At 41.8% G+C, this 16,643-nt stretch overlaps 57 non-coding genes across 57 annotated transcripts; all 57 read right to left on the reverse strand.

Annotated features, from left to right (window-relative positions):
• Positions 1 to 26: 26 nt before the first annotated feature.
• On the reverse strand, positions 27 to 100 carry Trnai-aau (transfer RNA isoleucine (anticodon AAU)). The gene has a single exon. It is a non-coding gene; the product is annotated as a tRNA-Ile (tRNA).
• A 211-nt stretch (positions 101 to 311) lies between these two features.
• On the reverse strand, positions 312 to 385 carry Trnai-aau (transfer RNA isoleucine (anticodon AAU)). The gene has a single exon. It is a non-coding gene; the product is annotated as a tRNA-Ile (tRNA).
• Positions 386 to 596: 211 nt separating this feature from the next.
• On the reverse strand, positions 597 to 670 carry Trnai-aau (transfer RNA isoleucine (anticodon AAU)). The gene has a single exon. It is a non-coding gene; the product is annotated as a tRNA-Ile (tRNA).
• Positions 671 to 880: 210 nt separating this feature from the next.
• Positions 881 to 954, reverse strand: Trnaf-aaa (transfer RNA phenylalanine (anticodon AAA)). The gene has a single exon. It is a non-coding gene; the product is annotated as a tRNA-Phe (tRNA).
• Positions 955 to 1,398: 444 nt separating this feature from the next.
• On the reverse strand, positions 1,399 to 1,472 carry Trnai-aau (transfer RNA isoleucine (anticodon AAU)). The gene has a single exon. It is a non-coding gene; the product is annotated as a tRNA-Ile (tRNA).
• Positions 1,473 to 1,683: 211 nt separating this feature from the next.
• Trnai-aau (transfer RNA isoleucine (anticodon AAU)) lies at positions 1,684 to 1,757 on the reverse strand. Its single transcript has one exon. It is a non-coding gene; the product is annotated as a tRNA-Ile (tRNA).
• Positions 1,758 to 1,968: 211 nt separating this feature from the next.
• Trnai-aau (transfer RNA isoleucine (anticodon AAU)) lies at positions 1,969 to 2,042 on the reverse strand. The gene has a single exon. It is a non-coding gene; the product is annotated as a tRNA-Ile (tRNA).
• Positions 2,043 to 2,253: 211 nt separating this feature from the next.
• Trnai-aau (transfer RNA isoleucine (anticodon AAU)) lies at positions 2,254 to 2,327 on the reverse strand. Its single transcript has one exon. It is a non-coding gene; the product is annotated as a tRNA-Ile (tRNA).
• Positions 2,328 to 2,538: 211 nt separating this feature from the next.
• On the reverse strand, positions 2,539 to 2,612 carry Trnai-aau (transfer RNA isoleucine (anticodon AAU)). Its single transcript has one exon. It is a non-coding gene; the product is annotated as a tRNA-Ile (tRNA).
• Positions 2,613 to 2,823: 211 nt separating this feature from the next.
• Trnaf-aaa (transfer RNA phenylalanine (anticodon AAA)) lies at positions 2,824 to 2,897 on the reverse strand. The gene has a single exon. It is a non-coding gene; the product is annotated as a tRNA-Phe (tRNA).
• A 211-nt stretch (positions 2,898 to 3,108) lies between these two features.
• Trnai-aau (transfer RNA isoleucine (anticodon AAU)) lies at positions 3,109 to 3,182 on the reverse strand. The gene has a single exon. It is a non-coding gene; the product is annotated as a tRNA-Ile (tRNA).
• A 211-nt stretch (positions 3,183 to 3,393) lies between these two features.
• On the reverse strand, positions 3,394 to 3,467 carry Trnai-aau (transfer RNA isoleucine (anticodon AAU)). The gene has a single exon. It is a non-coding gene; the product is annotated as a tRNA-Ile (tRNA).
• Positions 3,468 to 3,678: 211 nt separating this feature from the next.
• Positions 3,679 to 3,752, reverse strand: Trnai-aau (transfer RNA isoleucine (anticodon AAU)). The gene has a single exon. It is a non-coding gene; the product is annotated as a tRNA-Ile (tRNA).
• A 211-nt stretch (positions 3,753 to 3,963) lies between these two features.
• Positions 3,964 to 4,037, reverse strand: Trnai-aau (transfer RNA isoleucine (anticodon AAU)). Its single transcript has one exon. It is a non-coding gene; the product is annotated as a tRNA-Ile (tRNA).
• Positions 4,038 to 4,248: 211 nt separating this feature from the next.
• Trnai-aau (transfer RNA isoleucine (anticodon AAU)) lies at positions 4,249 to 4,322 on the reverse strand. The gene has a single exon. It is a non-coding gene; the product is annotated as a tRNA-Ile (tRNA).
• Positions 4,323 to 4,533: 211 nt separating this feature from the next.
• Positions 4,534 to 4,607, reverse strand: Trnaf-aaa (transfer RNA phenylalanine (anticodon AAA)). Its single transcript has one exon. It is a non-coding gene; the product is annotated as a tRNA-Phe (tRNA).
• Positions 4,608 to 4,818: 211 nt separating this feature from the next.
• On the reverse strand, positions 4,819 to 4,892 carry Trnai-aau (transfer RNA isoleucine (anticodon AAU)). Its single transcript has one exon. It is a non-coding gene; the product is annotated as a tRNA-Ile (tRNA).
• A 211-nt stretch (positions 4,893 to 5,103) lies between these two features.
• On the reverse strand, positions 5,104 to 5,177 carry Trnai-aau (transfer RNA isoleucine (anticodon AAU)). Its single transcript has one exon. It is a non-coding gene; the product is annotated as a tRNA-Ile (tRNA).
• Positions 5,178 to 5,388: 211 nt separating this feature from the next.
• Positions 5,389 to 5,462, reverse strand: Trnai-aau (transfer RNA isoleucine (anticodon AAU)). Its single transcript has one exon. It is a non-coding gene; the product is annotated as a tRNA-Ile (tRNA).
• Positions 5,463 to 5,673: 211 nt separating this feature from the next.
• Positions 5,674 to 5,747, reverse strand: Trnaf-aaa (transfer RNA phenylalanine (anticodon AAA)). Its single transcript has one exon. It is a non-coding gene; the product is annotated as a tRNA-Phe (tRNA).
• A 211-nt stretch (positions 5,748 to 5,958) lies between these two features.
• On the reverse strand, positions 5,959 to 6,032 carry Trnai-aau (transfer RNA isoleucine (anticodon AAU)). Its single transcript has one exon. It is a non-coding gene; the product is annotated as a tRNA-Ile (tRNA).
• Positions 6,033 to 6,234: 202 nt separating this feature from the next.
• Trnai-aau (transfer RNA isoleucine (anticodon AAU)) lies at positions 6,235 to 6,308 on the reverse strand. The gene has a single exon. It is a non-coding gene; the product is annotated as a tRNA-Ile (tRNA).
• A 211-nt stretch (positions 6,309 to 6,519) lies between these two features.
• On the reverse strand, positions 6,520 to 6,593 carry Trnai-aau (transfer RNA isoleucine (anticodon AAU)). Its single transcript has one exon. It is a non-coding gene; the product is annotated as a tRNA-Ile (tRNA).
• Positions 6,594 to 6,804: 211 nt separating this feature from the next.
• Positions 6,805 to 6,878, reverse strand: Trnat-agu (transfer RNA threonine (anticodon AGU)). The gene has a single exon. It is a non-coding gene; the product is annotated as a tRNA-Thr (tRNA).
• Positions 6,879 to 7,089: 211 nt separating this feature from the next.
• On the reverse strand, positions 7,090 to 7,163 carry Trnai-aau (transfer RNA isoleucine (anticodon AAU)). Its single transcript has one exon. It is a non-coding gene; the product is annotated as a tRNA-Ile (tRNA).
• A 211-nt stretch (positions 7,164 to 7,374) lies between these two features.
• On the reverse strand, positions 7,375 to 7,448 carry Trnai-aau (transfer RNA isoleucine (anticodon AAU)). The gene has a single exon. It is a non-coding gene; the product is annotated as a tRNA-Ile (tRNA).
• A 211-nt stretch (positions 7,449 to 7,659) lies between these two features.
• Trnai-aau (transfer RNA isoleucine (anticodon AAU)) lies at positions 7,660 to 7,733 on the reverse strand. The gene has a single exon. It is a non-coding gene; the product is annotated as a tRNA-Ile (tRNA).
• A 211-nt stretch (positions 7,734 to 7,944) lies between these two features.
• On the reverse strand, positions 7,945 to 8,018 carry Trnai-aau (transfer RNA isoleucine (anticodon AAU)). The gene has a single exon. It is a non-coding gene; the product is annotated as a tRNA-Ile (tRNA).
• A 211-nt stretch (positions 8,019 to 8,229) lies between these two features.
• On the reverse strand, positions 8,230 to 8,303 carry Trnai-aau (transfer RNA isoleucine (anticodon AAU)). Its single transcript has one exon. It is a non-coding gene; the product is annotated as a tRNA-Ile (tRNA).
• Positions 8,304 to 8,514: 211 nt separating this feature from the next.
• Trnai-aau (transfer RNA isoleucine (anticodon AAU)) lies at positions 8,515 to 8,588 on the reverse strand. Its single transcript has one exon. It is a non-coding gene; the product is annotated as a tRNA-Ile (tRNA).
• Positions 8,589 to 8,799: 211 nt separating this feature from the next.
• Trnai-aau (transfer RNA isoleucine (anticodon AAU)) lies at positions 8,800 to 8,873 on the reverse strand. Its single transcript has one exon. It is a non-coding gene; the product is annotated as a tRNA-Ile (tRNA).
• A 211-nt stretch (positions 8,874 to 9,084) lies between these two features.
• Trnai-aau (transfer RNA isoleucine (anticodon AAU)) lies at positions 9,085 to 9,158 on the reverse strand. Its single transcript has one exon. It is a non-coding gene; the product is annotated as a tRNA-Ile (tRNA).
• A 211-nt stretch (positions 9,159 to 9,369) lies between these two features.
• Positions 9,370 to 9,443, reverse strand: Trnas-acu (transfer RNA serine (anticodon ACU)). Its single transcript has one exon. It is a non-coding gene; the product is annotated as a tRNA-Ser (tRNA).
• A 211-nt stretch (positions 9,444 to 9,654) lies between these two features.
• Positions 9,655 to 9,728, reverse strand: Trnai-aau (transfer RNA isoleucine (anticodon AAU)). Its single transcript has one exon. It is a non-coding gene; the product is annotated as a tRNA-Ile (tRNA).
• A 211-nt stretch (positions 9,729 to 9,939) lies between these two features.
• Trnai-aau (transfer RNA isoleucine (anticodon AAU)) lies at positions 9,940 to 10,013 on the reverse strand. Its single transcript has one exon. It is a non-coding gene; the product is annotated as a tRNA-Ile (tRNA).
• Positions 10,014 to 10,224: 211 nt separating this feature from the next.
• On the reverse strand, positions 10,225 to 10,298 carry Trnai-aau (transfer RNA isoleucine (anticodon AAU)). Its single transcript has one exon. It is a non-coding gene; the product is annotated as a tRNA-Ile (tRNA).
• Positions 10,299 to 10,509: 211 nt separating this feature from the next.
• Trnai-aau (transfer RNA isoleucine (anticodon AAU)) lies at positions 10,510 to 10,583 on the reverse strand. Its single transcript has one exon. It is a non-coding gene; the product is annotated as a tRNA-Ile (tRNA).
• Positions 10,584 to 10,794: 211 nt separating this feature from the next.
• On the reverse strand, positions 10,795 to 10,868 carry Trnai-aau (transfer RNA isoleucine (anticodon AAU)). Its single transcript has one exon. It is a non-coding gene; the product is annotated as a tRNA-Ile (tRNA).
• Positions 10,869 to 11,079: 211 nt separating this feature from the next.
• On the reverse strand, positions 11,080 to 11,153 carry Trnai-aau (transfer RNA isoleucine (anticodon AAU)). Its single transcript has one exon. It is a non-coding gene; the product is annotated as a tRNA-Ile (tRNA).
• A 211-nt stretch (positions 11,154 to 11,364) lies between these two features.
• On the reverse strand, positions 11,365 to 11,438 carry Trnai-aau (transfer RNA isoleucine (anticodon AAU)). Its single transcript has one exon. It is a non-coding gene; the product is annotated as a tRNA-Ile (tRNA).
• Positions 11,439 to 11,649: 211 nt separating this feature from the next.
• On the reverse strand, positions 11,650 to 11,723 carry Trnai-aau (transfer RNA isoleucine (anticodon AAU)). The gene has a single exon. It is a non-coding gene; the product is annotated as a tRNA-Ile (tRNA).
• A 211-nt stretch (positions 11,724 to 11,934) lies between these two features.
• Positions 11,935 to 12,008, reverse strand: Trnai-aau (transfer RNA isoleucine (anticodon AAU)). Its single transcript has one exon. It is a non-coding gene; the product is annotated as a tRNA-Ile (tRNA).
• A 211-nt stretch (positions 12,009 to 12,219) lies between these two features.
• Positions 12,220 to 12,293, reverse strand: Trnai-aau (transfer RNA isoleucine (anticodon AAU)). The gene has a single exon. It is a non-coding gene; the product is annotated as a tRNA-Ile (tRNA).
• A 496-nt stretch (positions 12,294 to 12,789) lies between these two features.
• Positions 12,790 to 12,863, reverse strand: Trnai-aau (transfer RNA isoleucine (anticodon AAU)). The gene has a single exon. It is a non-coding gene; the product is annotated as a tRNA-Ile (tRNA).
• A 211-nt stretch (positions 12,864 to 13,074) lies between these two features.
• Positions 13,075 to 13,148, reverse strand: Trnai-aau (transfer RNA isoleucine (anticodon AAU)). The gene has a single exon. It is a non-coding gene; the product is annotated as a tRNA-Ile (tRNA).
• Positions 13,149 to 13,359: 211 nt separating this feature from the next.
• Positions 13,360 to 13,433, reverse strand: Trnai-aau (transfer RNA isoleucine (anticodon AAU)). The gene has a single exon. It is a non-coding gene; the product is annotated as a tRNA-Ile (tRNA).
• Positions 13,434 to 13,644: 211 nt separating this feature from the next.
• On the reverse strand, positions 13,645 to 13,718 carry Trnai-aau (transfer RNA isoleucine (anticodon AAU)). The gene has a single exon. It is a non-coding gene; the product is annotated as a tRNA-Ile (tRNA).
• Positions 13,719 to 13,929: 211 nt separating this feature from the next.
• Positions 13,930 to 14,003, reverse strand: Trnai-aau (transfer RNA isoleucine (anticodon AAU)). Its single transcript has one exon. It is a non-coding gene; the product is annotated as a tRNA-Ile (tRNA).
• A 211-nt stretch (positions 14,004 to 14,214) lies between these two features.
• On the reverse strand, positions 14,215 to 14,288 carry Trnai-aau (transfer RNA isoleucine (anticodon AAU)). The gene has a single exon. It is a non-coding gene; the product is annotated as a tRNA-Ile (tRNA).
• Positions 14,289 to 14,499: 211 nt separating this feature from the next.
• Positions 14,500 to 14,573, reverse strand: Trnai-aau (transfer RNA isoleucine (anticodon AAU)). The gene has a single exon. It is a non-coding gene; the product is annotated as a tRNA-Ile (tRNA).
• A 211-nt stretch (positions 14,574 to 14,784) lies between these two features.
• On the reverse strand, positions 14,785 to 14,858 carry Trnai-aau (transfer RNA isoleucine (anticodon AAU)). The gene has a single exon. It is a non-coding gene; the product is annotated as a tRNA-Ile (tRNA).
• A 211-nt stretch (positions 14,859 to 15,069) lies between these two features.
• Trnai-aau (transfer RNA isoleucine (anticodon AAU)) lies at positions 15,070 to 15,143 on the reverse strand. Its single transcript has one exon. It is a non-coding gene; the product is annotated as a tRNA-Ile (tRNA).
• Positions 15,144 to 15,354: 211 nt separating this feature from the next.
• Trnai-aau (transfer RNA isoleucine (anticodon AAU)) lies at positions 15,355 to 15,428 on the reverse strand. The gene has a single exon. It is a non-coding gene; the product is annotated as a tRNA-Ile (tRNA).
• Positions 15,429 to 15,639: 211 nt separating this feature from the next.
• On the reverse strand, positions 15,640 to 15,713 carry Trnai-aau (transfer RNA isoleucine (anticodon AAU)). The gene has a single exon. It is a non-coding gene; the product is annotated as a tRNA-Ile (tRNA).
• A 211-nt stretch (positions 15,714 to 15,924) lies between these two features.
• On the reverse strand, positions 15,925 to 15,998 carry Trnai-aau (transfer RNA isoleucine (anticodon AAU)). Its single transcript has one exon. It is a non-coding gene; the product is annotated as a tRNA-Ile (tRNA).
• Positions 15,999 to 16,209: 211 nt separating this feature from the next.
• On the reverse strand, positions 16,210 to 16,283 carry Trnai-aau (transfer RNA isoleucine (anticodon AAU)). The gene has a single exon. It is a non-coding gene; the product is annotated as a tRNA-Ile (tRNA).
• Positions 16,284 to 16,494: 211 nt separating this feature from the next.
• On the reverse strand, positions 16,495 to 16,568 carry Trnai-aau (transfer RNA isoleucine (anticodon AAU)). Its single transcript has one exon. It is a non-coding gene; the product is annotated as a tRNA-Ile (tRNA).
• Between the last annotated feature and the right edge of the window lie 75 nt (positions 16,569 to 16,643).

Below are 16,643 nucleotides of genomic sequence, written 5' to 3' on the forward strand. Positions count from 1 at the left end.
AGATAGCATAAAAGGTGAATCGCTCCTGGCCCATGGGGGGATCGAACCCACGACCTTCGCGTTATTAGCACGACGCTCTAACCAACTGAGCTAATGGGCCTCGGTACTCCCTCTGGGAAAGGCTTAGGAATTTTTCATTAAAAATTGGTTAAAGCGATGCAGAAACTCTTTTCGTCATTGTGTCCCGAAGAATCGAATTTAAGATCTTTGCCAAATTAGCACGTCTTTCTGCTAAATACTATAAACCCGAATGTGAAACTACATTAGGAAATGTTTCAACTAGTGAGAAAGCATAAAAGGTGAATCGCTCCTGGCCCATGGGGGGATCGAACCCACGACCTTCGCGTTATTAGCACGACGCTCTAACCAACTGAGCTAATGGGCCTCGGTACTCACTCTGGGAAAGGCTTAGGAATTTTTCATTAAAAATGTTGTAAAGCGATGCAAAAACTCCTTTCGTCATTGTATCCCGAAGAATCGAATTTAAGATCTTTGCCAAATTAGCACGTTTTTCTGCTAAATACTATAAACCCGAATGTGAAACTACATTAAGAAATGTTTCAACTAGTGAGATAGCATAAAAGGTGAATCGCTCCTTGCCCATGGGGGGATCGAACCCACGACCTTCGCGTTATTAGCACGACGCTCTTACCAACTGAGCTAATGGGCCTCGGTACTCTCTCTGGGAAAGGCTTAGGAATTTTTCATTAAAAATTTTGTAAAGCGATGCAAAAACTCCTTTCGTCATTGTATCCCGAAGAATCGAATTTAAGATCTTTGCCAAATTAGCACGTTTTTCTGCTAAATACTATAAACCCGAATGTGAAAATACATTAAGAAATGTTTCAACTAGTGAGATAGCATAAATGTGAATCGCTCCTGGCCCATGGGGGGATCGAACCCACGACCTTCGCGTTTTTAGCACGACGCTCTAACCAACTGAGCTAATGGGCCTCGGTACTCCCTCTGGGAAAGGCTTAGGAATTTTTTATTAAAAATGTTGTAAAGCGATGCAGAAACTCTTTTCGTCATTGTGTCCCGAAGAATCGAATTTAAGATCTTTGCCAAATTAGCACGTTTTTCTGCTAAATACTATAAACCCGAATGTGAAACTACATTAGGAAATGTTTCAACTAGTGACATAGCGAACCCACGACCGACGCTCTAACCAACTGAGCTAATGGGCCTCGGTACTCCCTCTGGGAAAGGCTTAGGAATTTTTCATTAAAAATGTTGTAATACGATGCAAAAACTCCTTTCGTCATTGTATCCCGAAGAATCGAATTTAAGATCTTTGCCAAATTAGCACGTTTTTCTGCTAAATACTATAAACCCGAATGTGAAACTACATTAGGAAATGTTTCAACTAGTGAGATAGCATAAAAGGTGAATCGCTCCTGGCCCATGGGGGGATCGAACCCACGACCTTCGCGTTATTAGCACGACGCTCTAACCAACTGAGCTAATGGGCCTCGGTACTCCCTCTGGGAAAGGCTTAGGAATTTTTCATTAAAAATGTTGTAAAGCGATGCAAAAACTCCTTTCGTCATTGTATCCCGAAGAATCGAATTTAAGATCTTTGCCAAATTAGCACGTTTTTCTGCTAAATACTATAAACCCGAATGTGAAACTACATTAGGAAATGTTTCAACTAGTGAGATAGCATAAAAGGTGAATCGCTCCTTGCCCATGGGGGGATCGAACCCACGACCTTCGCGTTATTAGCACGACGCTCTAACCAACTGAGCTAATGGGCCTCGGTACTCCCTCTGGGAAAGGCTTAGGAATTTTTCATTAAAAATGTTGTAAAGCGATGCAAAAACTCCTTTCGTCATTGTATCCCGAAGAATCGAATTTAAGATCTTTGCCAAATTAGCACGTTTTTCTGCTAAATACTATAAACCCGAATGTGAAACTACATTAGGAAATGTTTCAACTAGTGAGATAGCATAAAAGGTGAATCCCTCCTGGCCCATGGGGGGATCGAACCCACGACCTTCGCGTTATTAGCACGACGCTCTAACCAACTGAGCTAATGGGCCTCGGTACTTCATCTGGGAAAGGCTTAGGAATTTTTCATTAAAAATTGGTTAAAGCGATGCAGAAACTCTTTTCGTCATTGTGTCCCGAAGAATCGAATTTAAGATCTTTGCCAAATTAGCACGTCTTTCTGCTAAATACTATAAACCCGAATGTGAAACTACATTAGGAAATGTTTCAACTAGTGAGATAGCATAAAAGGTGAATCGCTCCTGGCCCATTGGGGGATCGAACCCACGACCTTCGCGTTATTAGCACGACGCTCTAACCAACTGAGCTAATGGGCCTCGGTACTCACTCTGGGAAAGGCTTAGGAATTTGTCATTAAAAATGTTGTAAAGCGATGCAAAAACTCCTTTCGTCATTGTATCCCGAAGAATCGAATTTAAGATCTTTGCCAAATTAGCACGTTTTTCTGCTAAATACTATAAACCCGAATGTGAAACTACATTAAGAAATGTTTCAACTAGTGAGATAGCATAAAATGTGAATCGCTCCTTGCCCATGGGGGGATCGAACCCACGACCTTCGCGTTATTAGCACGACGCTCTTACCAACTGAGCTAATGGGCCTCGGTACTCTCTCTGGGAAAGGCTTAGGAATTTTTCATTAAAACTTTTGTAAAGCGATGCAAAAACTCCTTTCGTCATTGTATCCCGAAGAATCGAATTTAAGATCTTTGCCAAATTAGCACGTTTTTCTGCTAAATACTATAAACCCGAATGTGAAAATACATTAAGAAATGTTTCAACTAGTGAGATAGCATAAAAGGTGAATCGCTCCTGGCCCATGGGGGGATCAAACCCACGACCTTCGCGTTTTTAGCACGACGCTCTAACCAACTGAGCTAATGGGCCTCGGTACTCCCTCTGGGAAAGGCTTAGGAATTTTTTATTAAAAATGTTGTAAAGCGATGCAGAAACTCTTTTCGTCATTGTGTCCCGAAGAATCGAATTTAAGATCTTTGCCAAATTAGCACGTCTTTCTGCTAAATACTATAAACCCGAATGTGAAACTACATTAGGAAATGTTTCAACTAGTGAGATAGCATAAAAGGTGAATCGCTCCTGTCCCATGGGGGGATCGAACCCACGACCTTCGCGTTATTAGCACGACGCTCTAACCAACTGAGCTAATGGGCCTCGGTACTCCCTCTGGGAAAGGCTTAGGAATTTTTCATTAAAAATGTTGTAAAGCGTTGCAGAAACTCCTTTCTTCATTGTATCCCGAAGAATCGAATTTAAGATCTTTGCCAAATTAGCACGTTTTTCTGCTAAATACTATAAACCCGAATGTGAAACTACATTAGGAAATGTTTCAACTAGTGAGATAGCATAAAAGGTGAATCGCTCCTTGCCCATGGGGGGATCGAACCCACGACCTTCGCGTTATTAGCACGACGCTCTAACCAACTGAGCTAATGGGCCTCGGTACTCCCTCTGGGAAAGGCTTAGGAATTTTTCATTAAAAATGTTGTAAAGCGATGCAAAAACTCCTTTCGTCATTGTATCCCGAAGAATCGAATTTAAGATCTTTGCCAAATTAGCACGTTTTTCTGCTAAATACTATAAACCCGAATGTGAAACTACATTAGGAAATGTTTCAACTAGTGAGATAGCATAAAAGGTGAATCCCTCCTGGCCCATGGGGGGATCGAACCCACGACCTTCGCGTTATTAGCACGACGCTCTAACCAACTGAGCTAATGGGCCTCGGTACTTCATCTGGGAAAGGCTTAGGAATTTTTCATTAAAAATTGGTTAAAGCGATGCAGAAACTCTTTTCGTCATTGTGTCCCGAAGAATCGAATTTAAGATCTTTGCCAAATTAGCACGTCTTTCTGCTAAATACTATAAACCCGAATGTGAAACTACATTAGGAAATGTTTCAACTAGTGAGATAGCATAAAAGGTGAATCGCTCCTGGCCCATTGGGGGATCGAACCCACGACCTTCGCGTTATTAGCACGACGCTCTAACCAACTGAGCTAATGGGCCTCGGTACTCACTCTGGGAAAGGCTTAGGAATTTGTCATTAAAAATGTTGTAAAGCGATGCAAAAACTCCTTTCGTCATTGTATCCCGAAGAATCGAATTTAAGATCTTTGCCAAATTAGCACGTTTTTCTGCTAAATACTATAAACCCGAATGTGAAACTACATTAAGAAATGTTTCAACTAGTGAGATAGCATAAAATGTGAATCGCTCCTTCCCCATGGGGGGATCGAACCCACGACCTTCGCGTTATTAGCACGACGCTCTTACCAACTGAGCTAATGGGCCTCGGTACTCTCTCTGGGAAAGGCTTAGGAATTTTTCATTAAAACTTTTGTAAAGCGATGCAAAAACTCCTTTCGTCATTGTATCCCGAAGAATCGAATTTAAGATCTTTGCCAAATTAGCACGTTTTTCTGCTAAATACTATAAACCCGAATGTGAAAATACATTAAGAAATGTTTCAACTAGTGAGATAGCATAAAAGGTGAATCGCTCCTGGCCCATGGGGGGATCGAACCCACGACCTTCGCGTTTTTAGCACGACGCTCTAACCAACTGAGCTAATGGGCCTCGGTACTCCCTCTGGGAAAGGCTTAGGAATTTTTTATTAAAAATGTTGTAAAGCGATACAGAAACTCTTTTCGTCATTGTGTCCCGAAGAATCGAATTTAAGATCTTTGCCAAATTAGCACGTCTTTCTGCTAAATACTATAAACCCGAATGTGAAACTACATTAGGAAATGTTTCAACTAGTGAGATAGCATAAAAGGTGAATCGCTCCTGTCCCATGGGGGGATCGAACCCACGACCTTCGCGTTATTAGCACGACGCTCTAACCAACTGAGCTAATGGGCCTCGGTACTCCCTCTGGGAAAGGCTTAGGAATTTTTCATTAAAAATGTTGTAAAGCGTTGCAGAAACTCCTTTCTTCATTGTATCCCGAAGAATCGAATTTAAGATCTTTGCCAAATTAGCACGTTTTTCTGCTAAATACTATAAACCCGAATGTGAAACTACATTAGGAAATGTTTCAACTAGTGAGATAGCATAAAAGGTGAATCGCTCCTGGCCCATGGGGGGATCGAACCCACGACCTTCGCGTTATTAGCACGACGCTCTAACCAACTGAGCTAATGGGCCTCGGTACTCCCTCTGGGAAAGGCTTAGGAATTTTTCATTAAAAATGTTGTAAAGCGTTGCAGAAACTCCTTTCTTCATTGTATCCCGAAGAATCGAATTTAAGATCTTTGCCAAATTAGCACGTTTTTCTGCTAAATACTATAAACCCGAATGTGAAACTACATTAGGAAATGTTTCAACTAGTGAGATAGCATAAAAGGTGAATCGCTCCTGGCCCATGGGGGGATCGAACCCACGACCTTCGCGTTATTAGCACGACGCTCTTACCAACTGAGCTAATGGGCCTCGGTACTCTCTCTGGGAAAGGCTTAGGAATTTTTCATTAAAAATTTTGTAAAGCGATGCAAAAACTCCTTTCGTCATTGTATCCCGAAGAATCGAATTTAAGATCTTTGCCAAATTAGCACGTTTTTCTGCTAAATAATATAAACCCGAATGTGAAAATACATTAAGAAATGTTTCAACTAGTGAGATAGCATAAAAGGTGAATCGCTCCTGGCCCATGGGGGGATCGAACCCACGACCTTCGCGTTTTTAGCACGACGCTCTAACCAACTGAGTTAATGGGCCTCGGTACTCCCTCTGGGAAAGGCTTAGGAATTTTTTATTAAAAATGTTGTAAAGCGATGCAGAAACTCTTTTCGTCATTGTATCCCGAAGAATCGAATTTAAGATCTTTGCCAAATTAGCACGTTTTTCTGCTAAATACTATAAACCCGAATGTGAAACTACATTAGGAAATGTTTCAACTAGTGAGATAGCATAAAAGGTGAATCGCTCCTGGCCCATGGGGGGATCGAACCCACGACCTTCGCGTTATTAGCACGACGCTCTAACCAACTGAGCTAATGGGCCTCGGTACTTCATCTGGGAAAGGCTTAGGAATTTTTCATTAAAAATTGGTTAAAGCGATGCAGAAACTCTTTTCGTCATTGTGTCCCGAAGAATCGAATTTAAGATCTTTGCCAAATTAGCACGTCTTTCTGCTAAACCCGAATGTGAAACTACATTAGGAAATGTTTCAACTAGTGAGATAGCATAAAAGGTGAATCGCTCCTGGCCCATGGGGGGATCGAACCCACGACCTTCGCGTTATTAGCACGACGCTCTAACCAACTGAGCTAATGGGCCTCGGTACTCCCTCTGGGAAAGGCTTAGGAATTTTTCATTAAAAATGTTGTAAAGCGTTGCAGAAACTCCTTTCGTCATTGTATCCCGAAGAATCGAATTTAAGATCTTTGCCAAATTAGCACGTTTTTCTGCTAAATACTATAAACCCGAATGTGAAACTACATTAGGAAATGTTTCAACTAGTGAGATAGCATAAAAGGTGAATCGCTCCTGGCCCATGGGGGGATCGAACCCACGACCTTCGCGTTATTAGCACGACGCTCTAACCAACGGAGCTAATGGGCCTCGGTACTCCTTCTGGGAAAGGCTTAGGAATTATTCATTAAAAATGTTTTAAAGCGATGTAAAAACTACTTTCGTCATTGTATCCCGAAGAATCGAATTTAAGATCTTTGCCAAATTAGCACATTTTTCTGCTAAATACTATAAACCCGAATGTGAAACTACATTAGGAAATGTTTCAACTAGTGAAATAGCATAAAAGGTGAATCGCTGCTGGCCCATGTGTGGATCGAACCCACGACCTTCGCGTTACTAGCACGACGCTCTAACAAACTGAGCTAATGGGCCTCGGTACTCTCTCTGGGAAAGGCTTAGGAATTTTTCATTAAAAATGTTGTAAAGCGATGCAAAAACTCCTTTCGTCATTGTATCCCGAAGAATCGAATTTAAGATCTTTGCCAAATTAGCACGTTTTTCTGCTAAATACTATAAACCCGAATGTGAAACTACATTAGGAAATGTTTCAACTAGTGAGATAGCATAAAAGGTGAATCGCTCCTGGCCCATGGGGGGATCGAACCCACGACCTTCGCGTTATTAGCACGACGCTCTAACCAACTGAGCTAATGGGCCTCGGTACTCCCTCTGGGAAAGGCTTAGGAATTTTTCATTAAAAATGTTGTAAAGCGATGCAAAAACTCCTTTCGTCATTGTATCCCGAAGAATCGAATTTAAGATCTTTGCCAAATTAGCACGTTTTTCTGCTAAATACTATAAACCCGAATGTGAAACTACATTAGGAAATGTTTCAACTAGTGAGATAGCATAAAAGGTGAATCGCTCCTGGCTGATGGGGGGATCGAACCCACGACCTTCGCGTTATTAGCACGACGCTCTAACCAACTGAGCTAATGGGCCTCGGTACTCCCTCTGGGAAAGGCTTAGGAATTTTTCATTAAAAATGTTGTAAAGCGATGCAAAAACTCCTTTCGTCATTGTATCCCGAAGAATCGAATTTAAGATCTTTGCCAAATTAGCACGTTTTTCTGCTAAATACTATAAACCCGAATGTGAAACTACATTAGGAAATGGATCAACTAGTGAGATAGCATAAAAGGTGAATCGCTCCTGGCCCATGGGGGGATCGAACCCACGACCTTCGCGTTATTAGCACGACGCTTTAACCAACTGAGCTAATGGGCCTCGGTACTCCCTCTGGGAAAGGCTTAGGAATTTTTCATTAAAAATGTTGTAAAGCGATGCAAAAACTCCTTTCGTCATTGTATCCCGAAGAATCGAATTTAAGATCTTTGCCAAATTAGCACGTTTTTCTGCTAAATACTATAAACCCGAATGTGAAACTACATTAGGAAATGTTTCAACTAGTGAGAGAGCATAAAAGGTGAATCGCTCCTGGCCCATGGGGGGATCGAACCCACGAACTTCGCGTTATTAGCACGACTCTCTAACCAACTGAGCTAATGGGCCTCGGTACTCCCTCTGGGAAAGGCTTAGGAATTTTTCATTAAAAATTTTGTAAAGCGATGCAAAAACTCCTTTCGTCATTGTATCCCGAAGAATCGAATTTAAGATCTTTGCCAAATTAGCACGTTTTTCTGCTAAATACTATAAACCCGAATGTGAAACTACATTAGGAAATGTTTCAACTAGTGAGATAGCATAAAAGGTGAATCGCTCCTGGCCCATGGGCGGATCGAACCCACGACCTTCGCGTTATTAGCACGACGCTCTAACCAACTGAGCTAATGGGCATCGGTACTCCCTCTGGGAAAGGCTTAGGAATTTTTCATTAAAAATGTTGTAAAGCGATGCAAAAACTCCTTTCGTCATTGTATCCCGAAGAATCGAATTTAAGATCTTTGCCAAATTAGCACGTTTTTCTGCTAATTACTATAAACCCGAATGTGAAACTACATAAGGAAATGTTTCAACTAGTGAGATAGCATAAAAGGTGAATCGCTCCTGGCCCATGGGGGGATCGAACCCACGACCTTCGCGTTATTAGCACGACGCTCTAACCAACTGAGCTAATGGGCCTCGGTACTCCCTCTGGGAAAGGCTTAGGAATTTTTCATTAAAAATGTTGTAAAGCGATGCAGAAACTCCTTTCGTCATTGTATCCCGAAGAATCGAATTTAAGATCCTTGCCAAATTAGCACGTTTTTCTGCTAAATACTATAAACCCGAATGTGAAACTACATTAGGAAATGTTTCAACTAGTGAGATAGCATAAAAGGCGAATCGCTCCTGGCCCATGGGGGAATCGAACCCACGACCTTCGCGTTATTAGCACGACGCTCTATCCAACTGAGCTAATGGGCCTCGGTACTCCCTCTGCGAAAGGCTAAGGAATTTTTCATTAAAAATGTTGTAAAGCGATGCAAAAACTCCTTTCGTCATTGTATCCCGAAGAATCGAATTTAAGATCTTTGCACAATTAGCACGTTTTTCTGCTAAATACTATAAACCCGAATGTGAAACTACATTGGGAAATGTTTCAACTAGTGAGATAGCATAAAATGTAAATCGCTCCTGGCCCATGGGGGGATCGAACCCACGACCTTCGCGTTATTAGCACGACGCTCTAACCAACTGAGCTAATGGGCCTCGGTACTCCATCTGGGAAAGGCTTAGGAATTTTTCATTAAAAATGTTGTAAAGCGATGCAGAAACTCTTTTCGTCATTGTATCCCGAAGAATCGAATTTAAGATCTTTGCCAAATTAGCACGTTTTTCTGCTAAATACTATAAACCCGAATGTGAAACTACATTAGGAAATGTTTCAACTAGTGAGAGAGCATAAAAGGTGAATCGCTCCTGGCCCATGGGGGGATCGAACCCACGAACTTCGCATTAGTAGCACGACTCTCTAACCAACTGAGCTAATGGGCCTCGGTACTCCCTCTGGGAAAGGCTTAGGAATTTTTCATTAAAAATTTTGTAAAGCGATGCAAAAACTCCTTTCGTCATTGTATCCCGAAGAATCGAATTTAAGATCTTTGCCAAATTAGCACGTTTTTCTGCTAAATACTATACACCCGAATGTGAAACTACATTAGGAAATGTTTCAACTAGTGAGATAGCATAAAAGGTGAATCGCTCCTGGCCCATGGGCGGATCGAACCCACGACCTTCGCGTTATTAGCACGACGCTCTAACCAACTGAGCTAATGGGCATCGGTACTCCCTCTGGGAAAGGCTTAGGAATTTTTCATTAAAAATGTTGTAAAGCGATGCAAAAACTCCTTTCGTCATTGTATCCCGAAGAATCGAATTTAAGATCTTTGCCAAATTAGCACGTTTTTCTGCTAATTACTATAAACCCGAATGTGAAACTACATTAGGAAATGTTTCAACTAGTGAGATAGCATAAAAGGTGAATCGCTCCTGGCCCATGGGGGGATCGAACCCACGACCTTCGCGTTATTAGCACGACGCTCTAACCAACTGAGCTAATGGGCCTCGGTACTCCCTCTGGGAAAGGCTTAGGAATTTTTCATTAAAAATGTTGTAATACGATGCAAAAACTCCTTTCGTCATTGTATCCCGAAGAATCGAATTTAAGATCTTTGCCAAATTAGCACGTTTTTCTGCTAAATACTATAAACCCGAATGTGAAACTACATTAGGAAATGTTTCAACTAGTGAGATAGCATAAAAGGTGAATCGCTCCTGGCCCATGGGGGGATCGAACCCACGACCTTCGCGTTATTAGCACGACGCTCTAACCAACTGAGCTAATGGGCCTCGGTACTCCCTCTGGGAAAGGCTTAGGAATTTTTCATTAAAAATGTTGTAAAGCGATGCTAAAACTCCTTTCGTCATTGTATCCCGAAGAATCGAATTTAAGATCTTTGCCAAATTAGCACGTTTTTCTGCTAAATACTATAAACCCGAATGTGAAACTACATTAGGAAATGTTTCAACTAGTGAGATAGCATAAAAGGTGAATCGCTCCTGGCCCATGGGGGGATCGAACCCACGACCTTCGCGTTATTAGCACGACGCTCTAACCAACTGAGCTAATGGGCCTCGGTACACCCTCTGGGAAAGGCTTAGGAATTTTTCATTAAAAATGTTGTAAAGCGATGCAAAAACTCCTTTCGTCATTGTATCCCGAAGAATCGAATTTAAGATCTTTGCCAAATTAGCACGTTTTTCTGCTAAATACTATAAACCCGAATGTGAAACTACATTTGGAAATGTTTCAACTAGTGAGATAGCATAAAAGGTGAAGCGCTCCTTGCCCAGGGGGGGATCGAACCCACGACCTTCGCGTTATTAGCACGACGCTCTAACCAACTGAGCTAATGGGCCTCGGTACTCCCTCTGGGAAAGGCTTAGGAATTTTTCATTAAAAATGTTGTAAAGCGATGCAAAAACTCCTTTCGTCATTGTATCCCGAAGAATCGAATTTAAGATCTTTGCCAAATTAGCACGTTTTTCTGCTAAATACTATAAACCCGAATGTGAAACTACATTAGGAAATGGATCAACTAGTGAGATAGCATAAAAGGCGAATCGCTCCTGGCCCATGGGGGGATCGAACCCACGACCTTCGCGTTATTAGCACGACGCTCTAACCAACTGAGCTAATGGGCCTCGGTACTCCCTCTGGGAAAGGCTTAGGAATTTTTCATTAAAAATGTTGTAAAGCGATGCAAAAACTCCTTTCGTCATTGTATCCCGAAGAATCGAATTTAAGATCTTTGCCAAATTAGCACGTTTTTCTGCTAAATACTATAAACCCGAATGTGAAACTACTTAAGGAAATGTTTCAACTAGTGAGATAGCATAAAAGGTGAATCGCTCTTGGCCCATGGGGGGATCGAACCCACGACCTTCGCGTTATTAGCACGACGCTCTAACCAACTGAGCTAATGGGCCTCGGTACTCCCTCTGGGAAAGGCTTAGGAATTTTTCATTAAAAATGTTGTAAAGCGATGCAGAAACTCCTTTCGTCATTGTATCCCGAAGAATCAAATTTAAGATCCTTGCCAAATTAGCACGTTTTTCTGCTAAATACTATAAACCCGAATGTGAAACTACATTAGGAAATGTTTCAACTAGTGAGATAGCATAAAAGGCGAATCGCTCCTGGCCCATGGGGGGATCGAACCCACGACCTTCGCGTTATTAGCACGACGCTCTAACCAACTGAGCTAATGGGCCTCGGTACTCCCTCTGCGAAAGGCTAAGGAATTTTTCATTAAAAATGTTGTAAAGCGATGCAAAAACTCCTTTCGTCATTGTATCCCGAAGAATCGAATTTAAGATCTTTGCACAATTAGCACGTTTTTCTGCTAAATACTATAAACCCGAATGTGAAACTACATTGGGAAATGTTTCAACTAGTGAGATAGCATAAAATGTAAATCGCTCCTGGCCCATGGGGGGATCGAACCCACGACCTTCGCGTTATTAGCACGACGCTCTAACCAACTGAGCTAATGGGCCTTGGTACTCCCACTGGGAAAGGCTTAGGAATTTTTCATTAAAAATGTTGTAAAGCGTTGCAGAAACTCTTTTCGTCATTGTATCCCGAAGAATCGAATTTAAGATCTTTGCCAAATTAGCACGTTTTTCTGCTAAATACTATAAACCCGAATGTGAAACTACATTAGGAAATGTTTCAACTAGTGAGATAGCATAAAAGGTGAATCGCTCCTGGCCCATGGAGGGATCGAACCCACGACCTTCGCGTTATTAGCACGACGCTCTAACCAACTGAGCTAATGGGCCTCGGTACTCCCTCTGGGAAAGGCTTAGGAATTTTTCATTAAAAATTTTGTAAAGCGATGCAAAAACTCCTTTCGTCATTGTATCCCGAAGAATCGAATTTAAGATCTTTGCCAAATTAGCACGTTTTTCTGCTAAATACTATAAACCCGAATGTGAAACTACATTAGGAAATGTTTCAACTAGTGAGATAGCATAAAAGGTCAATCGCTCCTGGCCCATGGGGAGATCGAACCCACGACCTTCGATTTATTAGCACGACGCTCTAACCAACTGAGCTAATGCGCCTCGGTACTCCCTCTGGGAAAGGCTTAGGAATTTTTCATTAAAAATGTTGTAAAGCGATGCAAAAACTCCTTTCGTCATTGTATCCCGAAGAATCGAATTTAAGATCTTTGCCAAATTAGCACGTTTTTCTGCTAAATACTATAAACCCGAATGTGAAACTACATTAGGAAATGTTTCAACTAGTGAGAGAGCATAAAAGGTGAATCGCTCCTGGCCCATGGGGGGATCGAACCCACGACCTTCGCGTTATTAGCACGACGCTCTAACCAACTGAGCTAATGGGCCTCGCTACTCCCTCTGGGAACGGCTTAGGAATTTTTCATTAAAAATTTTGTAAAGCGATGCAAAAACTCCTTTCGTCATTGTATCCCGAAGAATCGAATTTAAGATCTTTGCCAAATTAGCACGTTTTTCTGCTAAATACTATAAACCCGAATGTGAAACTACATTAGGAAATGTTTCAACTAGTGAGATAGCATCTAAGGTGAATCGCTCCTGGCCCATGGGGGGATCGAACCCACGACCTTCGCGTTATTAGCACGACGCTCTAACCAACTGAGCTAATGAGCCTCGGTACTCCCTCGGGGAAAGGCTTAGGAATTTTTCATTAAAAATGTTGTAAAGCGATGCAGAAACTGTTTTCGTCATTGTATCCCGAAGAATCGAATTTAAGATCTTTGCCAAATTAGCACGTTTTTCTGCTAAATACTATAAACCCGAATGTGAAACTACATTAGGAAATGTTTCAACTAGTGAGATAGCATAAAATGTGAATCGCTCCTGGCCCATGGGGGGATCGAACCCACGACCTTCGCGTTATTAGCACGAAGCTCTAACCAACTGAGCTAATGGGCCTCGGTACTCCCTCTGGGAAAGGCTTAGGAATTTTTCATTAAAAATGTTGTAAAGCGATGCAGAAACTCTTTTCGTCATTGTATCCCGAAGAATCGAATTTAAGATCTTTGCCAAATTAGCACGTTTTTCTGCTAAATACTATAAACCCGAATGTGAAACTACATTAGGAAATGTTTCAACTAGTGAGATAGCATAAAAGGTGAATCGCTCCTGGCCCATGGGGGGATCGAACCCACGACCTTCGCGTTATTAGCACGACGCTCTAACCAACTGAGCTAATGGGCCTCGGTACTCCCTCTGGGAAAGGCTTAGGAATTTTTCATTAAAAATTTTGTAAAGCGATGCAAAAACTCCTTTCGTCATTGTATCCCGAAGAATCGAATTTAAGATCTTTGCCAAATTAGCACGTTTTTCTGCTAAATACTATAAACCCGAATGTGAAACTACATTAGGAAATGTTTCAACTAGTGAGATAGCATAAAAGGTCAATCGCTCCTGGCCCATGGGGAGATCGAACCCACGACCTTCGCGTTATTAGCACGACGCTCTAACCAACTGAGCTAATGCGCCTCAGTACTCCCTCTGGGAAAGGCTTAGGAATTTTTCATTAAAAATGTTGTAAAGCGATGCAAAAACTCCTTTCGTCATTGTATCCCGAAGAATCGAATTTAAGATCTTTGCCAAATTAGCACGTTTTTCTGCTAAATACTATAAACCCGAATGTGAAACTACATTAGGAAATGTTTCAACTAGTGAGATAGCATAAAAGATGAATCGCTCCTGGCCCATGGGGGGATCGAACCCACGACCTTCGCGTTATTAGCACGACGCTCTAACCAACTGAGCTAATAGGCCTCGGTACTCCCTCTGGGAAAGGCTTAGGAATTTTTCATTAAAAATTGGTTAAAGCGATGCAGAAACTCTTTTCGTCATTGTGTCCCGAAGAATCGAATTTAAGATCTTTGCCAAATTAGCACGTCTTTCTGCTAAATACTATAAACCCGAATGTGAAACTACATTAGGAAATGTTTCAACTAGTGAGATAGCATAAAAGGTGAATCGCTCCTGGCCCATGGGGGGATCGAACCCACGACCTTCGCGTTATTAGCACGACGCTCTAACCAACTGAGCTAATGGGCCTCGGTACACCCTCTGGGAAAGGCTTAGGAATTTTTCATTAAAAATGTTGTAAAGCGATGCAAAAACTCCTTTCGTCATTGTATCCCGAAGAATCGAATTTAAGATCTTTGCCAAATTAGCACGTTTTTCTGCTAAATACTATAAACCCGAATGTGAAACTACATTTGGAAATGTTTCAACTAGTGAGATAGCATAAAAGGTGAATCGCTCCTTGCCCAGGGGGGGATCGAACCCACGACCTTCGCGTTATTAGCACGACGCTCTAACCAACTGAGCTAATGGGCCTCGGTACTCCCTCTGGGAAAGGCTTAGGAATTTTTCATTAAAAATGTTGTAAAGCGATGCAAAAACTCCTTTCGTCATTGTATCCCGAAGAATCGAATTTAAGATCTTTGCCAAATTAGCACGTTTTTCTGCTAAATACTATAAACCCGAATGTGAAACTACATTAGGAAATGGATCAACTAGTGAGATAGCATAAAAGGTGAATCGCTCCTGGCCCATGGGGGGATCGAACCCACGACCTTCGCGTTATTAGCACGACGCTCTAACCAACTGAGCTAATGGGCCTCGGTACTCCCTCTGGGAAAGGCTTAGGAATTTTTCATTAAAAATGTTGTAAAGCGATGCAAAAACTCCTTTCGTCATTGTATCCCGAAGAATCGAATTTAAGATGTTTGCCAAATTAGCACGTTTTTCTGCTAAATACTATAAACCCGAATGTGAAACTACTTAAGGAAATGTTTCAACTAGTGAGATAGCATAAAAGGTGAATCGCTCCTGGCCCATGGGGGGATCGAACCCACGACCTTCGCGTTATTAGCACGACGCTCTAACCAACTGAGCTAATGGGCCTCGGTACTCCCTCTGGGAAAGGCTTAGGAATTTTTCATTAAAAATGTTGTAAAGCGATGCAGAAACTCCTTTCGTCATTGTATCCCGAAGAATCAAATTTAAGATCCTTGCCAAATTAGCACGTTTTTCTGCTAAATACTATAAACCCGAATGTGAAACTACATTAGGAAATGTTTCAACTAGTGAGATAGCATAAAAGGCGAATCGCTCCTGGCCCATGGGGGGATCGAACCCACGACCTTCGCGTTATTAGCACGACGCTCTAACCAACTGAGCTAATGGGCCTCGGTACTCCCTCTGCGAAAGGCTAAGGAATTTTTCATTAAAAATGTTGTAAAGCGATGCAAAAACTCCTTTCGTCATTGTATCCCGAAGAATCGAATTTAAGATCTTTGCACAATTAGCACGTTTTTCTGCTAAATACTATAAACCCGAATGTGAAACTACATTGGGAAATGTTTCAACTAGTGAGATAGCATAAAATGTAAATCGCTCCTGGCCCATGGGGGGATCGAACCCACGACCTTCGCGTTATTAGCACGACGCTCTAACCAACTGAGCTAATGGGCCTTGGTACTCCCACTGGGAAAGGCTTAGGAATTTTTCATTAAAAATGTTGTAAAGCGTTGCAGAAACTCTTTTCGTCATTGTATCCCGAAGAATCGAATTTAAGATCTTTGCCAAATTAGCACGTTTTTCTGCTAAATACTATAAACCCGAATGTGAAACTACATTAGGAAATGTTTCAACTAGTGAGATAGCATAAAAGGTGAATCGCTCCTGGCCCATGGAGGGATCGAACCCACGACCTTCGCGTTATTAGCACGACGCTCTAACCAACTGAGCTAATGGGCCTCGGTACTCCCTCTGGGAAAGGCTTAGGAATTTTTCATTAAAAATTTTGTAAAGCGATGCAAAAACTCCTTTCGTCATTGTATCCCGAAGAATCGAATTTAAGATCTTTGCCAAATTAGCACGTTTTTCTGCTAAATACTATAAACCCGAATGTGAAACTACATTAGGAAATGTTTCAACTAGTGAGATAGCATAAAAGGTCAATCGCTCCTGGCCCATGGGGAGATCGAACCCACGACCTTCGCGTTATTAGCACGACGCTCTAACCAACTGAGCTAATGCGCCTCGGTACTCCCTCTGGGAAAGGCTTAGGAATTTTTCATTAAAAATGTTGTAAAGCGATGCAAAAACTCCTTTCGT

Source organism: Argiope bruennichi, chromosome 10 (genome assembly GCF_947563725.1).
Source record: "Argiope bruennichi chromosome 10, qqArgBrue1.1, whole genome shotgun sequence".
Lineage (NCBI taxonomy): Eukaryota > Metazoa > Arthropoda > Arachnida > Araneae > Araneidae > Argiope > Argiope bruennichi.